The 17,671-nt window shown below is 36.0% G+C and overlaps 1 long non-coding RNA gene across 1 annotated transcript; it reads right to left on the reverse strand.

Annotated features, from left to right (window-relative positions):
• Nucleotides 1–4,606: 4,606 nt before the first annotated feature.
• On the reverse strand, nucleotides 4,607–17,070 carry LOC148219731 (uncharacterized). Its single transcript, XR_015799405.1, has 2 exons — nucleotides 6,952–17,070; nucleotides 4,607–4,910 (listed from the first exon to the last, which is right to left on the reverse strand). It is a non-coding gene; the product is annotated as an uncharacterized LOC148219731 (long non-coding RNA).
• Between the last annotated feature and the right edge of the window lie 601 nt (nucleotides 17,071–17,671).

The raw sequence follows: 17,671 nt of genomic DNA on the forward strand, positions 1-17,671 counted from the left end.
GAGTTTTCAGATTTTCTAAGCCATGAAATACCAATCCATTGTTTTTCAATATTAACATTTTTTCTATATTATGATCAAGAATAAAATCAATATATGAGATAAATAAAAAATACAGATAAGATCTAAAAATTCCTGTACTTTTCTCAATGTTATTAGTAAAATAATTCACAGTATTCTCATTCATTAATGTAACCCAGGGCTTCTCATTGTAGGGCTCTCCCTGTTGGTTAACACTTTGTGTGTGTCCATATATGCTTAGGATGAAGTTCCCAATGTAATTTCTAAAATTTAATTTCAGCTACAGAATAACCAGTCATATTTTCTGAGTATAGAATAAGAGTAAAATACTAATTTCTTTTTCCATGCTGAAACAAAATAAATTTTGAAAAATAACTATCTATTAGTGTGCTCAAAGACTGACATGAGTGTACTGCAAAAAAAGCTGAATTCAAGTTCCCCAGGCAACCACCACTTTGGCATTTTCTAACCCAATTTCCTACTTACTTTTCCCTTAATACCTCTATGAGACAGCAGAGTACAAAACACATACACAACATTTAGCATAACGTATTTCTCCTTACAGTTTTCTTGAAGCAGAGGTGTATTTACAAGTGATTGGAGGCTTGGGGGCTTGGTTAACTCACTGCTGGAGGCCTATATCTGTATTTGGAGTCTTAGTAGACTGCTAGTGCACAATAAATCTGTATGCAAAGGCCAATTTGAAATTCATAGTTACACTTCAGCCTGGGAAAGCAGTACAGTGTCTTGGGCAGGCTGCATCAACAGCTTCAGCAGGCATAAGGGCAGTTTTGGTGGGCTTTTTTCTTATGGGCATTTTGTCCCACAGCAGTGTGGGTAGGAAATGGAAGAAAATCCCACTGCCATTTCCTGTTCATTAGCTCTATGGATAAACAAAATAGCTGAACATCTCACACAATGGCAAGCCATGAAAATTAACCTAATGTTTATGTAGAATATTGAGAAGAAGCAAGTTTTGGCAAGAGGAGGAGAATAGAATCTGATGTTTGCAAGTGAATTTGACTTGATCTCAGAGAAATGTGACAGGAAAAAGATGTGGGTCTTTGCACTTGAGGGATGTGAACAATTTCTCAGTTCTGTATCACTGGCAAGATTTGATTGAAGGCAATTCAGAGTAGCAGACAAATAAGGTTAAAGAAACCCTCATCCCAAATGTCTAGGTAAGCCAGACTCTGGAGGCTGATCTACACAATAGAGGGTGCTCTTCGTCCCACTACTTGAACAAAATGGCTTATATTTATTGAGCAGAGACCCTACTTGATTACACCATCATGTGGTCAAGCAAATTGCTAACACGAAAGGGGAACTAGCATTCTAATTTTTAATTCTGCCACGCAATCACCCCCAGAGAAAGAGGGATCAGGTCCTGGGAAATGGCTTCATAAATTGAAGGCAGCATGGAAGGAGCTGGCCATGGAATGGCACCACCATTTGGCAGCACAGGTGCTGTTTATAGCAAAGAGGCACTGGCAGCTCCTTGGCATGTTCCTCATACTACAAGTCTGTGCATGTGTGCTGGGCTGCCTTTACAACTGGAGCAAGATGCTAAATCTGTCATTGTCTGTCTCTGACTTGACTCCAAATGCTGTCTGCTGGCAAATGCTGACACACAATGCCTGAATGAGGGCTCTGTGGAGTGTGTGCTTGCATGGTTCAGTCCACCCATCTCATGTTTCAGGTCTGATGAGATTTGGAACAGTCTTTCAGGAGCTATAGGTGTTAGATGAGATGATAAGTCTCATCAAGCACAGCTGGGAAATCTCCATTTTAGGATCCATATAAGAATTATCAATCAACAACTGTTCAGATTATAGCAAAGGCAGTTTGTTCACGGTCCCTCACACAAAAATATACATATTTCCCAAAACCTCCAGGGGTCTCCTAAAAATTGTAAAAATAGGAGAAAACCTTTCACAATGGGCTCATTGTGACTGATGCACTACTAAAGTGTAGCAGATTGAAACTGCATGGCATGTTGTGCCATAATGTCTGTATGTGGATTATTCCCTCTTTCAGCAGCTATCAAATATGGTTTTATCTTCTTTTTTAAAGTAGTTTTTGCTGAGTGAAAGTAATACAGTCCCTCTGAAGCTTCAGAGGCTTATAAAAAAAGGTACTTAATTTTTTCATTTGTGTGCACACACTTGGGGTTCCTACAGTTTGTGCTCAATCAGTAAAACTGAATGGAAATAAAAATGAAAAATGAAAGATGTAAAGCTCACAGATTTATTTTTATCTTGAGAACCTCCAGGAAGGAAGATTTTTCAGCCTCTAATCTTAATGATACAGCAGTTAGAAGGAGTGATTTTCTCTGTGAGCTTTACACATTAATTAAGCTGTTTTGTATATTTTTAGTTGAACTAGTCCTTGTTACCACCTCTGTGAATCTCCCCTTCAAAAAAAAATGTTCTAGTTGCAAAACAATGCTTGATTTAAAAAAGGCAATTAGAAGAGTCAGCAGTCTACATGAGAATAGCTGATTTTATAGTCTATTAAGAGCAAAATCTTTTACAGCAAAGTCTTGATCTATCTGTTTATAAAATAAGTGTTCTGAAAGAAGGGCTTACTTCTAGATTATTTTGTGTGGGCATTCTAAATTCTCAAATGCAGCCCCAGATGCTCTACATAACTATTACAAATTTACAGCAAAACACAACTCAACATATGGGCATCTATTGTCCAGATCTTTTTAGGCTGTCAAATAGTTTGCAAACAGTATTCAGCACATCTCTCAAACATCCCAGTACTGTGAGGTGACTGGTGCTGCATTTCTTCTTTTACTGAAATAACAAGGTCAAAATGTTCCATTTTGTGTGAATGCTCAATATAAGACAACTGAAACCTTATTTCAGAAAGTACTTAGCGTTCTATAGAGCCTTATGTTGAAAGCACAGTTCAAGGATTCCTCCTGCAATTTAAAGGTCTCTGTCAAAAGCACAGGGAACAGGTGCCAATCATCTGTGAAGAATGTAATCTAGGTCCCCACGGTAAAGGCTGAAATAGCCACATCTCTATAGCAGTGGTTCCTGCAAGAGGCTTCTGTCCTTCCCTTAGCCAGCCTCACTGCACTGCCTGTCTGGACTCTGCAGCAAGGGACCTATGGCCCCAACATGAAATACATTTTTTAGCCACATAAGCTCTCTTTATGTGGGCTCATCTTAATTAAAGCAGCCATTTTATGTCCTTCCCACGGCTTATAAGCTTTCAGCTTTTCAACTCCTGATGTGGTCTGGGAATGGGTCCAGCCTAAACATTCTTTGTGTCACTTGCCATTGCTTACTGCTCTGCATCATGGCAGTCTGATGACGCACCGAAAGGAAGCATCACTTCAACAGACACACATCAGTAACTGCAGCAATGGCTGATGTTGACTCCTCTCATTCTCCTACAAGCAGCTTCCCCCTTTTCCCAGCATTGCACACTTGGCTTCAAGGGCATAAAATCACCTTTCTACCCCGGAGCCTTTGAAAGAACCGTGCATTTCTATTTCACCCGTTTTCCTGACCTTTTCATAACTACTGCCATGTGTTAACAGTAACAACAAAACATCTATCTTAAACTAATTTTTTTTCAAAGTTCTTTGAGTGTTTGGGTTGAACTAGACCAACGATATGAGGAATTACTCCACACCCCCTTAGTACAAATTCTCTTCAATCAAAAAGAGGAATTTAAAAATATTCATACAAACACTACAAGAAAGATGAGAAAAAGAAAGGAGGTGTTTTATTCCTCTCATACTCAACATGCAGCTTTCCATTCGGAACATGCTAAGTCAGAAGATACAGCCTGAATGCAGAATTCTGCTTTATGTTACTGCAAAAACACAGGGCCTCTGAAAAAAGAAGTACTCAAAATGTCAGCAAGCCATGTGCCACTTTGGTGAGCCACAGCTCTACAATACCCAAACTTATAACTGGTGGCAACCGGCTGTTGGCTGGATAGCAGTTCAAAAAAACACACAATATTCCTATTGGATTTTCTTCTACAAAGGGCATCTAATGTACTGCTACCACTTTACTTATGTTGTCCTCGTTGGTGTGGTACAGTGGGACACTTCAGTCATGCTAGAATAGGAATGCTCATTTTTTATGGGGACTCATAGCATGGGCTTTTTATTTGGGCCACTTGTTTTCCTTTTAGCCTGTAGTACTGATGGGAGTTCTCTCATGCTCTTCAGGGACAGGCGCTTCATTTTATATATGCCTGAAGCCGTGTTTACTACTGGGAAACATGCTTCTTACACAAAAAGTCCTGTTGAGACTGGAACAAAGACAAATCAATCATTCCAGAGATTGGAAATGGATTTTGGAAGCAGAGCTGTGTTAAATTATGAATTCCAAGGCTGAGCAGATAAATCCAGTCTCCAATTTATTTAATGAGTCTTTGCACCTCTGAGTCTGCACCATAATTTGGGTTCAAGTTACCCCAGGGAGGTTACTGGAGGGTTACTGGGGCAATATCTCCACACATATCTAAAGCGCCTCAAGGTGGTTTCCTCTCATTAGGTTTTTTGTTCTGAGAACGTACAAATTTTTTTTGCTTGCATTTAAATAAGTTTCCAGCTGCATTTCAGGCAATTAGCTGTTTATTAGTGAAAGCATTGCCTTGTGAGTTCCATGGCAAGTAATGTATTACACAGTGACACAGACAACAGACATAAGATCAGCAGGACCCATTCAACATCTGTGGAGTAACAGTCCCAAGATAAAAATAGGGTAAGTTCTGACAGTGATGCAAAAGAAATGCATGGAAAATCCTAAATATGAAAGCCTGTGGTACAAACCAGTTACCAAAGAGTAAGAAGTCTGCTCTCTGAGCACGATGATGTTCAGAGATCTTTGTTGCTTCTCCTTTTCTTGTTCCTGGTGAATCTGTGATTATACAAATGAGGATCCCATTTAGAAAAATACTGATATATACCTTCTTTACCACTAGCACCTCAATCACAATTAATCAACTCTTCATCTACATAATTCCAAGCCTTCCTCAAGATTTACAGTAATTCAATAAAAAGATAAAAGCAGAATTATCAAGACACTAACCACTCTGAAGCCCTGCTCACATTACCTAGGTCATTTGCTTTCCAGCTGTCCAAATCCCATTGCTCTCTTTTGGTTTCCACCATTTCAAGTAGACAAGCACACACTTTAGACATCCTGAAGGGTACCTACCATACTAAATATTGACATACTGAACACCACAAATATAGTACCTCTTGACACCAATGCCACTCAATACATTTGTTAAATTGCTCTCAACTTGCCAAGTAAGCAAGCAAAAAAAAATCAGCTCCAAAAAAGTCTGTACTTAAACTGGTACTGTGCCCACCTATTATTTCCTGTGCATTTTTAACATATATTTTCTGTAGCTTAAAAGAATAATTACTTTCAGTCTTGAAGTGAATGAAATGGATTGGAATGAATGATTTGGAAAAGGCATTTGCGAAACAGTATGATTGCAAGAAGACAGATTATTGTTAACAATGAAGAAATTTGCATTGACTGGTTAGCTATATTTATGTCTTCCAAACACATAAGATTCTATTATTGACCTTCTGAACCTTGAATTTCTGACGACTTAAAATTTACAGAAGCATTTAATTTTCTTGCCTACCATTGCCAATATTGAATAAGTTGCAACTAGCATAGAAATAAATGAGATAACTCAGTAAAATTACAACTGCTTTTTCTTACATTTCAGGATAACAAATAAAAAAAATGCAAGTTCTTGTTTAGCATTTTAGTCAAAGTACAAGAGCAATTTTGTTTACTCCTTTTTTAATAGGAAACGAGAAGGTAATTTTCAAATCTCTGCTTTTACTGAAACCAATGTGCAGCATCTTCATTATTTAGTCATTGCTGATTAAGTTAAAGTAATGGCTAAAGTCATTCAACACTTTAGAAATTTTTGTGCTCTCGTGTTACATGAAGCAGAATAGAAGGAAGAAATTGTCCAAAATATCTTTAGCACCTATTATTTGCAAGATCTTAAACTACATTCAAGCAGAAGGAATCAAGAGCAATGTTCAGAGATTAATATATGCATTTTATAGCTTGGCCCTCAGGCTGGCTTTTAGACTGTGTGCTCCTGACTGCAGACAAGATGTCAAATACTAAGTAATGATGAAAGAGAACTATATTTTGTGAGAACCTCAAGTAACAATTACACCCAGTTCTCCTAATTTTTGAAGTATTGATGTAGCGGTCTCTGTTATTTTTGTAGGAGCAGAGGAGTTTAACAGCATGAGGTGTTCTTTCTGGTTTGGGTATCAATGCAGATAAAGAATGTTTCAACATACAGCTTCTTCCCTTTGAATGAAAGACTATTAAATTTTACCTAGCTGACCTTGTAAGAAGTCTAAAATCAGGGATGTTAAAGTCTAAACAGTGTCCAACTAAAACATATTTTCTAAATAGTCTTTCAATCTAGAGCCAAGAACAGCAGGATGGGGAATATTAGAAAAGAAACACCACTTCCTTTGACAGCTCCTCCAAGTGATTCATCCCCTCCCTCAAAGAAGACATAAATTCCCCTTCCTACTTGAATTTGTCTGACTTTTGGTTCCAGACATTTGCTCTTCCTTCTGGTCTGTCTCATGAGGGTTAAGTACTCTGCCTTTCCTTCTCAGGAAGCTGCTGTTCTCTCTCATTATGTTGCTTTCTTTGATGATCTAGATGTATTTAAGTAAAGGGCTCTCACATTAATACGTTTTCAGTTCCACACTCCACCACATTCCGACGGATTTTTGTTCTATTGTTCCTTATTCCTTAATTCCTTTTTCAGAACTGGACAGCAGAACTGTGTACAATACACAGTGTTCCATAACCAGACATCCACTTCCCATTTTCTCCCACTCAAGATTATTCATTTCAGAAAAGCATCTACAGATGTTTTAGGGATGGAATTACTCACTGATAATTTCTTCTGAGTTCTGTGATATCCAGATCTTTTTCAAAACAAGTTCAGTTTGGTTCTTTATTCTTCTTTTTTTTCCTTTGGAAAACAGAAATTACCTTTATTTAAATCAAATATGTTGAAATAATACAAAGTAGAGTCATTAAATCCAATTTTTACTCTTCTTACAGTCTCTATCATCTTATAGTCAATAATTTTTTTACTATCTTTTTTTTTTAGGTAATGAATCCTATTTAACACTTTAATCAGTCTAGTGCATAATCCAACCAATCCACTAGAAATACCACTATTGAAGGCGATTTTATGAGACATCCACTATCTGACTTTAAATTTATTTAACACACATTTGATTTACTGATATTATTTTAGTATCCTTTTAAAAACTGAATCTCATTGAATGAATGCCATTCATATAGTTATTATGAGGTTACCTTGAGCAACCAAATTCATAATCTGCTTGAACAAGACCCGTTTTCCATAGAAAAATGTGAAACTTACTTCTATATAGTTTTTTTTTAATCAAATCCAGTATCAGGCCTTTCTATTTCAGTGCCTAAGGCTGAGCACAGTTTAATAAGTTTCCTGTGCCATGTTTGTCTATTTCAAATACGTCTCAGAAGTGTTATAATCTTCCACATTTATTAGATATTAATGTTAGCAAGAAAGGCATCTTAACCACTGGTATTGGACTGTAGCAAATCATCCAGGCTTTCTGTCTGAAGCGTTTATCTTTAAACATTGTTAATTAATATCCTCTTTAGTGGATGCGAAGGCAGTGTGTCATCCTCATGTGACAGTGGCACATCAACTAATTTATTTTCAGATACAGAATAGAAATGGTTATGAATACTTGTCTCTTCCTTGCAACATCCTCTTAGCACTCCCATATATAAATGGACTTCGCCATCCTTTGTCTACTACATACAGAAAATTTTAAATACTTTTCTACTCTTGTCCTTTTTAAAACAATTATTCCCCCAATTAGACTCCCTCAACAGTTTTCTATACAATGCTAATTTTTAAAGTTTTATAGTCATTCTTATTTCCCCTCTTAGATATTGCTTTGATTGTTTTAGCTGAAAATTTTATTTCTCCACTGAAACACAAAGCCTCCATTAAAGCTCTCTTCCTCAAAAACACACTATTGTAGTTTTTTCTCTTCCCCATAAAATGCAAGATCAAAACTTTTATTCACATTTCAACATCTGAGTTTTATTTATAGTTGTATTTATAAGTAATTATAAATGTAAATACTTATATTTATAATATATATTTATAAATAAGGCTTTTTATAACCTGAAGTAAATACTTGACTGCTTGGTGTCTTCCCTTTTCCTTACAATAAAAGCAAACAGATAATAATGATTGATTTACAAACTACCAGACAAATTCCAATTCAGTCATAACTTTATCTTAATCCACCAATTTAGGGCTCTAAATGTGACAAAACATATTCATGTTTTATCATTAGAGGAAGAAAAACGTCATCAGTAATTCTTATAGACTTCAATGACATTATACAATGACTGTTTGCATTTCCCCAAATTGAAGTTTCACAGTAGCAAAAAAGTCTCATTTTTAAATATTCAAAACAATGCTTGAACAGTAACTTTTCTTTTTTGTTCTGACTCAACAATCATTAAATATATCCAGAATTCCAAAATTTAGACTATAAAATTTAACCATAATTATTACAGCTCTACCTTAAGTCTTTATTGGTATATTGATTGCACGTAGTCAAGAAATGGGATTTTATCACAACACCGTGTTCCCCTAAGTGTATCTCTAAACTACTCCAAATGTCCTAAGTAGAATTTAGCCAACAAACCTGACTGGCTTGCAATGTCTCAGCACTGAGAAATAGCTCCAATCAGGTATTAGGAAAAAATTTCTCACCAGTTAGATTTACAGCTTCTCTTGCCTGTTGTTATGGTATTTTTCTTTCTGTTTTTTTTATATGCACATTTTCCATTAGTTGCAATTAGTCAAAATTGAATAGAAACTTACAGATAATATTTTTTCAACTAATTGAAGTTTTTTTCACTTAACAAATTGGTTTGCCTCTTAGCCTATGTCAGACTTGCTCCTCTAGCACTCTTTTTTCTAAACTTAATCATTAAGGCTTTTTTCAAATAGTCTCCAGATGAATCTAGATCCTTCTAAAATACAGACCACAACCCCAAATTTTGAAGACTACTTGTCTGTATGAATATCTGAACCCCTTAGTGTTTCCTACCTTCTCTTTTTCTCAGTAAACAAAATTGACTACTTTCTCTTCTGCTGTCCTTTGCAATTTCAAGGCTACCTACAGACAGCAGTGTGCAACTATCATGTAATTTTCTCCTATTTAAATAATGAATTTGATGAAATTTGCTGTACACTCCATAACCTGGCCTAACACTGTAAGTATAATTTAAGAGTTTCACTGAAGAGAAACTCATATTGCTGCTGCATAAAAGTCCTCTTCTGAATTCTCAGTATTTTTAGTAACATGTCATCAAGCATTTCAATATTAATAAGTTTGTTGTTTCATCACGTGTTTACTTTATTCAGAGGTTAAATCACGGTGCATTTCGGAGAATAAATATTCCTAGCCAAATTGAGAAAATTCGGGTTGTCATTTTTATCACCAGAAATCTCTAGCCTATTAATTTAGTCTTAACTATTTATGGTCACTTTAGTATAATTTTATTATTTTTTCAAGCTACCCATGGCAATATCTCTTTAACCTTTGTTTCCTTTAATACTACATTGCACAAGAATTTGCATTTCAAAAATAAACATTGTCTCCTACAGCTTCTGGCACAACTTGCTCTTTGCAAACCAGAGCTTTGTTCTGTCTGTTTTTCAGAACAAATAACACCACAAAAACTTTAGGAGACCCACTAGGAGCATATTAGGAGACATATGCAGGATCAGAGCATGATAAGAATGTTCAAAGGAAGCTTTCTTCCCGTGACAAACATCAATCAGAAAGCATGTTTCTGACCGGAAAGGCTTCAGTTAAACAGGTTTTCTGCAAAAAAAAAAAAAAAACAGGAAATCCAGGAAAAATTTTTATCCAGGAAAGATTTTAATCCAGAAAAGATTTTAATCAGGCTTTGGAAGCAATAGGCTTGAATGTAAGCACGCCTTCAAGAGAGGAGAACATCTCTAATAAATTTTGAAAGTAGGGCACAGGTGAAATAAAATGCATGAACTCTAAAAAACACCATTCTTCTTAGGCTGGGATGCCATGCATATATGTGTGTAACACTCTATTACACATTCATGAAAAAACATTTGCATCATCTAAGATTTGAAGCAGGTAATTTGTATGTTTCTGTACATGAAGAGTCTGAAACACTCGATAGACCTCACGACAATGACCATTGGTGCTTTTTATTTTCAGAGGAATTGATGGGCTATTAGCCAGGGAATGGCTAGGGAGTGGAGCCCGTAGGCTCTTTTTAGTTTACTTTGAAAGTGTGACCTATGAGTTCTAAGTTTTATGTGTGTACATCTATCTCTCACAAATCAACTTCAATTGTGAAATAGTTTTCCTCTGTGTATACGTAGATAATGAATTCTTCCTGTTGCAAAGTGACCTCTAGAGCCTGAGAACTCAGTTTCATTTCAATTTGTGTCAATGAAATGCTTGACAAATTGCTCTATTTAGAATCACATATATCCTGGATTTCAGTGCTGAGCGTTGCTACCCCTCTGACAAGGATAAATCAGCCTATAAGGTTTGCCCTGTATCTTCATGTCATGGCTGCAATTACAGATGAGAGTCCAAAGTGTAGTCTCTGAACAAAGTAGGATGCATCACAGTGACACAATATTTACTTTCATGAAGATAGAAGGCATTAAGCAACTTGAAGATTTTAGAAAAAGCTTTAAATAGAACATGAGAACTAATTAAGGAAAACCAAACACTTTATCTAAGTGTATATAGATTTTCTATGTAAGTGCATACAGATTTTTTTGTGTGTGTGTTTTTTTTCTTTCTCTTTAAATGAATACTAGTTAGATTCACTGTCAGCTCAGTTTAGCTTTGAGGCTATTGATTTAAGACTCTCCACAACATAAAAAGCACTTCTGGAGGAAAGCCATGTCTTGGCTTCTTTTCTGACTCTGCAGGATTCTCCTGGAGGAGCCATAACTCAATCTTCTTTATTAACCAAAAAAACCCACAACAAAAATTGTGTACTGTCGTTCTGAAGGCAAAGCCTTCACCACAGAGATGATGAAATCATGCACTTTTGATTTGCCCTTCCATATGCTGCACCAATACAAGCCAATGATTCTTGGAGCAGCTGACACTTGTTCCTTTTCTCCTTGCTCCTAAATTATTTCAGCTTCACCTGTTCCTTTCTCAAATTAGCCCCAAATCATTTTTCATTTCTAGGTTTATGCCAACAGTAATAATTGTACCAACTGGTACTTAGACCTGAGATCAGAGGGCCACTCCTTTCTGAAACTGTGTTCCTAATTTCTTTGAGTAGAATCAAAGTTTTGTAAAAGTATCCAAAAGATTCAAAAAGAATGGGCAGTTTCCCTGAGCAATATATATGCATTGTACAAACATATACTATTATGTATTTTAGGATTGAAAAAATGTAGAATATCAGGTCAACAAAATTGAGTGATCAAAAAAAAACATAAAAAAGTGTGACTAGATTAATAAGAAATGGTCTGGCTCCAAAATCCGCAGTACAACTGTTATAAAGTTGATAAAACTTTCAAGGACTCACACAAGTAAAAATTCAAATATTTCACTGAAAACCTTTTCTCTTTGTAACAATTTTTTATCACGTTAAGTTTTTACTGACTCTAAAGCCATCTCCAAACTTTATTTACCTCGACAATATCAATTTAGGTCTTATACACAAATTATTAGTTAAAATTACAGTCAAGGTTCATGTTTTATAAGAATTAATTACTTCTGTTCAGTAAGAGAAAGAAGGCAGATACATGCATGGTTTGAATGTTTCTAACTGAAAGTGAGAAATAAATCTTTACTCTTCTGGTGTTTATGAAGAACTGAACATGCAGAGTTTGAAATGCAGTGGTATGTAGTCCACTCGTACTTTTGTATTATCAATTCTATTTACTGGGAGAATTTTTTTTTTAATTCTACTCTTTCTTCTCAACATCTGCTTTCCCTACAGATAGGTGTTACTCTACATTTGTGAAACAGTCTCCTCCTGTTCTGCTCTTCAGTATTATGAGATAGTGAGTTCTCAACTTTCCATTAATGTCTTTTAATTCAACTCTCATAAGTCCTTCATTGCTGTGTTTAGTAAGATTTGAACACACCTTAAAACCTCGAGTAAGTCTCATTGACTGGAAGTTATAAAAATAATTCAGTTCCATCTATCATTCACAATCCAATGTGACTAAAATATATCAGCCACAATTCAGAATCTCTATGACTTCAAGATAATTCCTAATGCCAAAGCCCTAATGGGGTCTTAAAAATAATTATCAGTAGACAAGATTAATAAGAATCCCTTGCTTATTTATATCCAAGCTTCATGTTTGTAAAAAAAAAAAAAGATTATTATTATTTTCCATATGTTTCATTTTAGGGACTGGTATACGGCTATCAGTAATAAAGTGTCCTTACAGGGTCTGAAGAACTGAGACAAACCAGTGGTGAAATCCATGTCTTACTCATCTAAAAGAAATCTTAGAAAAAACACATCGCTAAATTTCAGTATATTCCAATCTAAAATATCCATAAGAACATTTTTAAAAACATGAGTATCCTGACAAGTAATATTACTGATATTATTTTCAGGAAAAAAAACCAAAACAAAACATCACAGAACCTCCACAGAACCATGTTTTCTGTAAGCAGAACTGTTCAGCCTCCTCATATATAACTACAGTAAGTCAGAGCAGAATTTCATGCAGATTGTGTTATAAAAGGACAGGAACAACAACTCAATTTGATGCCATGCTTGTTTTTGTATTTTTAACTGGAGTTTGGATTAAAATTTTTTTAATGATATTGAAGTAGAGTTAAGAAAAGACAAGACATCATATGCAGGATCACTAATCAAACACAGCCCAGATAATATGCACCACGTCTTGCTCAATGGGAACTAATTACTATAACATTAGCTTTGCAGTGTTTAAACAACCATTTCATTATATTTTTTTCTACACTGATTAAATTTTCTCAGCATTTATAATGCATCATTACATCTGCTTTGTGCACAGATAATGCACAGCATAGCTGCTCATTAAAACTTCACTTCTCTCCTTCATAATTTTAAATAAATCTAATTTGAATAATTTGCATAAAGTTTTTCAAAAAATTGCTAGTCCTTTATTAACAGCACATCTTAGGTGTGAAGTGACTAGAGCTCTCCACTTGCCAAAAGCAAGTTTTTCAGTTTCAAGGCCTCAGGGAACTACTAATGCTAGAGGCAAGTAATAGTAAGATCTAGTAATGAATATTGGTGTACTACAGCAGCCCACAGCCAAGCATGGTATGAACATGTGACCTCACTGCCATTCTCCTTGTTATGGCATCAGGGGTGCAGTAATGGACAAAAATTGAAATTTTAGTCTTGCAGTCTTCATAGATATAAAGAAGGCTTTAGAGAACAACTAAGGAAATTACTTGTTGAAACTCTTACAAGAAGAATTCTATATCCTCTCCAGTAAAAAGCTACAGTGTACCAACTGTAGTACAAGATTGTTACAGTGACATTTCTGAGTCAGCAGGGAAAAAGCTATTATTTTGTTGTTTTAAACTAAGAAATGAAAAATCTTCATTTATTTCTTTAAAACATTGTGAAGCAATAATTTATATTTTTAATTATTAACTATGCAAGGCTTTATTTCTCTTTTCATTTAAGATATCTTTTTTTTTTTACCTTTCCTAGACCTTTTACTTTATGTGTATGAATGTTAAATATTCTACTTGGACAACATAATTCGCTGCCAGGGAAGACAGATCTGGGAATCCTGAGGACCCTGGCTCCCAAATACACAATTGTAGATAACCAGGAATTTGAATCTCCATTTCAACTCACAAAGCATTATGAATTTTGGGGGCGAACTTTGTAATCAGAGTAAAAGCACTCTTCTGGAGGACATCAGAAAAAAAAATCCATCTTCTTTCAGCTCTCCACCAGGAAGTTATAAACCTTGACAAACAAGAAGACTCAATCAAAGCCAGGCTCAGCTTTCAGTGACATTGGCATAAATCCAAAAACTCTTCTCTCACTTCTAAAAAGTAAAGACAGTAGCATCCAAAATTTATTTCTATTCTAATAATTGCTCTTTAATTATTTTACTTCTGCAGAGAACCAAAATTATGACACCAATACTGTTAAATTGGATCTTAATGGCTCTGGTCAAGATGCTGTATTACCCCAGGAAGAATCCAAATAAAGAATGATATTGTCAGTATATCTGTGCAAACATTGGTCACTCCCAAGGAATTATCTTATGACAAAAAACAGTGAATTGGACAAATGATGGAAAGAGACTCATTTAAAAGGTCACTGTGTTGATGCTAATGATGAACATTTACAACTGGGCAATATCTAATTTTTTTCCAAAAGGCATGTTGTTGTTTTGTTTTTATCTTTCTTTTCAAAGTCCCAACAGCCTACTTTCCTTCTGCATGCAATGTGATCTGTGCTGACAGACTGGTTTCTCCTTGCTCTACAGGTACTTCACAATAGGAAAAGAAAAGTATCTTCCATTCTTTCCATAGAAATAAATATTTTCTCTTAGAAAAAATTAAATATTTTATCTGCTGATTAAACTCTAACTCATCCTCTATCTTCTCCTCAAACAGAATAGGTCTGTCTGGAATATTTTTTCAATCAGAATTAAAAAACACCAACAAAAAAGTAGAAGTTTTATACTAGATATAAAAGCCCAGCACTAGTTTCAGCTTGATGGGCATGCTGCTAATAATCACTCCTCAGCAGTATTTGTCTCAAGGAAGACTGCTCCTTTATCCACAACCAGCGTTTTCTGAAGGCACAAGTTCTTGAAGTCCTTTTCCTGTATTTATACACAACTATTTCAAAATCAAGGGCTGGCCTGTGAGCAAAGAAATACATGTTCCTTCCTTTTCCTACCCAGAGAGACCACACTGTTTGAAGTTTTCCAAATAAGCCAAATGCAAAAAACATAAACAAACAAACAAAAAACCAAACACCATAACTGAAAGGATCCAGAAGATTGTAAAGAACACCAGAGTGTAACCTCTGTCTTTTTTCTAAGACACAGAACTACTCTGAAGTGGTCCCATAATGAAAGCTTTTAAAATCCTTTCATCAGAAATAATTACAAGTTTCTCTTTTGAAGAGAACAGCCTTCTTCAGAAAGCTTTAGTCCCCTGTACCTTCAGCTGCCAGAAAATCAGAGGCAGGAAGCAAGATTCTTAAGGGCCAAGCAAATCACAGAGCTTTCATCTTCTAGATCATGCGACCAGATCCTTCAGAGGTGAGCAGCACAGCTGTTCACCCTCTCTTTCTGTGTAAACAAAAGGAATGGCAATGCCTTGGGGCTCATTTAAAACTCTTCAATGGAGCTAATTCTTCCAGTTTCCCCCCTTCATTTCCCTTGACACAATTTTATTTCATTTTCGGCTCAAAACAGCCCTCCCTCGCATCGAAGGTGTTTTTGCACACCGCCCATGTGAGCTGATCCTGTGGCAGGGCAGCAGAGGCAGGACATGTCTGTCTCCAAAGGAGACACGGCTTCACTCTACCTCAGGTTCCTCTTTGAGACTTCTAGGATTTGCAGAGGAGCACCCTTTTCCCGTTGGTAGCAGTAATACCTACTACTCTCAGTAAGCCTAGAAAGTCCATGACAGTGACGGTTTTCTTCCTCGTGTTTGATTGGATTTTTTTCTTTAAATCTTCATAGACCAAGTGGAAAGGCATAGACCAATGACTTGGACAAAAGTTGCCTAAATAAGAAGGAATCAAACTATGATAAAAAGACATCAGTCAGGAAATTCAACAGCTGTTAAGTCAATGAAAGAAATCAGGAGCATGTAAGTAGCATATTGGATGCTGTATAATTTTCTAAAACAATTTTGGATCAAAATCATCCCCGCTCAACTAAATCAGTGTTTTATTCAAAGAATGGATAAAAGTTAGTTCCTTCATTACTCTGATCAATAACCAGGCAAAACTTTGCAATATAGGCATAGACAGATAGAGAGAGATAGAGAGGGAGATAGATAGGGAGATAAGGAGAGATAGAGAGAGAGGTAGAGAGATAGATCCTGACGTATAATTCAGGCTAAATATTTATGTTCTCCCTACCCCACTACTCTACACTAAGTCAGTTACTTTTCCTGATCACACTTTGGCCCAACTAGCTGTTCAAGATCCTTAACAGCTAGTGCATTGTATTATTTTTTATTTACTTGCAGGTATACTACAGTTGCTGCATTGATGTACAAAGTTTCTGTCAAAGCAAGAAAGATGTAGACAAACGTACAGACAAAACAACAAATTCAATCTGTTAATTTGAAGCCAAATTGCAGGAGAGCATTGCAAAGGGAACCACCTCAAGCGAGATTGGATAAAGCTGTTTATGTGTTAAACTTCTTGAGCCCTTCACCTGATTCACAGTTGTCTCCTATATTTCATCGTTTTTTCTTCTTTAAATTCTAAACAGCCAAATTTTTGCAAGGATGTTAAGGTATGGGTTAAGGATTTAATTACTGGAATGTGGACTGGCCCAGTGGAATTAATAACATGGGGGAGAGGGGATGCTTGTGTTTTGACAGAGAATGGCCCTCGTTGGGTTGCTGCTCGTTGTGTTAAGCCGTATTTGGAGCACCCCAGAAGGAACAGGATGGATGCTCCCATAACCAAAGCAGAACAGAAGACACTGACCATCAGGTGGATTGAAGCATGGATTTTAACAAACATGCTGCGAAGATGACCACTCAAATAAATGGGGAAGTTTGGCTCAAGCTAAAAACTTAAATTTAAATTGGTGAATATTACCTTTACTTTGAGTTTTTGTTCTCCTCCACAGAAAGGCTGGCAGTACTGAGTAATGCATCTTTACCATTTCCTTTCACATAGCATTTACTACCCCAAAAGAGAGGAACATAATGTACCTAGGGGAAAGGTATTGCTTTTGTATAAGGGTGTTGAATTAGTAGCTGAAAGCTCATATTTTGAGCAACTAGGTTTGCTTGCATTATGATAGCAGCAGCTAGTTGTAAAGTTAAGTGAGTGCTGCTTAGTTCTGATTGGTGACTGGATAGATGACCTGGTCTTTTGGCCACGAAATGCAACTTTGTATGGAGGAAAATTTATTTAACTAGAAGTGAAGGTATCATTCTGCCATAAATGTGTCATCAAGGGATTGTGGAGTCTGTAATGGTGTTTGAAAATTTACCCTTTATGTGCCTTATTAATTAATGTATCCTTCTTACTGTTAGTGCATGGTTATGGATGCCAGGATTTTGAGAGTATGTATTGTAAGGACTTGTTGTATCGCAATGGGTCAGTGTACAGGAATGCTTTAAGTTTGAAGATGAGAATAATCAAATGGTTTTTCTTTTGTAAGTTAAAGTATTGTTTTGACCCCTGCTGTCTGCTTGGATTTTTGCAAGGGCCCTGCAAAATCCTTAGCAGCATTTTTAGTTTAAATAAGAAGAAATGGAGAATTATAGTAGGACCCCAGCTGGTCTGTGGGCTAGAGAGGGTTAAGAAATGAGAATTGTTTTGAG

This window comes from Sturnus vulgaris, chromosome Z (genome assembly GCF_052056855.1).
Source record: "Sturnus vulgaris isolate bStuVul1 chromosome Z, bStuVul1.hap1, whole genome shotgun sequence".
NCBI classification, from domain to species: Eukaryota; Metazoa; Chordata; class Aves; order Passeriformes; family Sturnidae; genus Sturnus; species Sturnus vulgaris.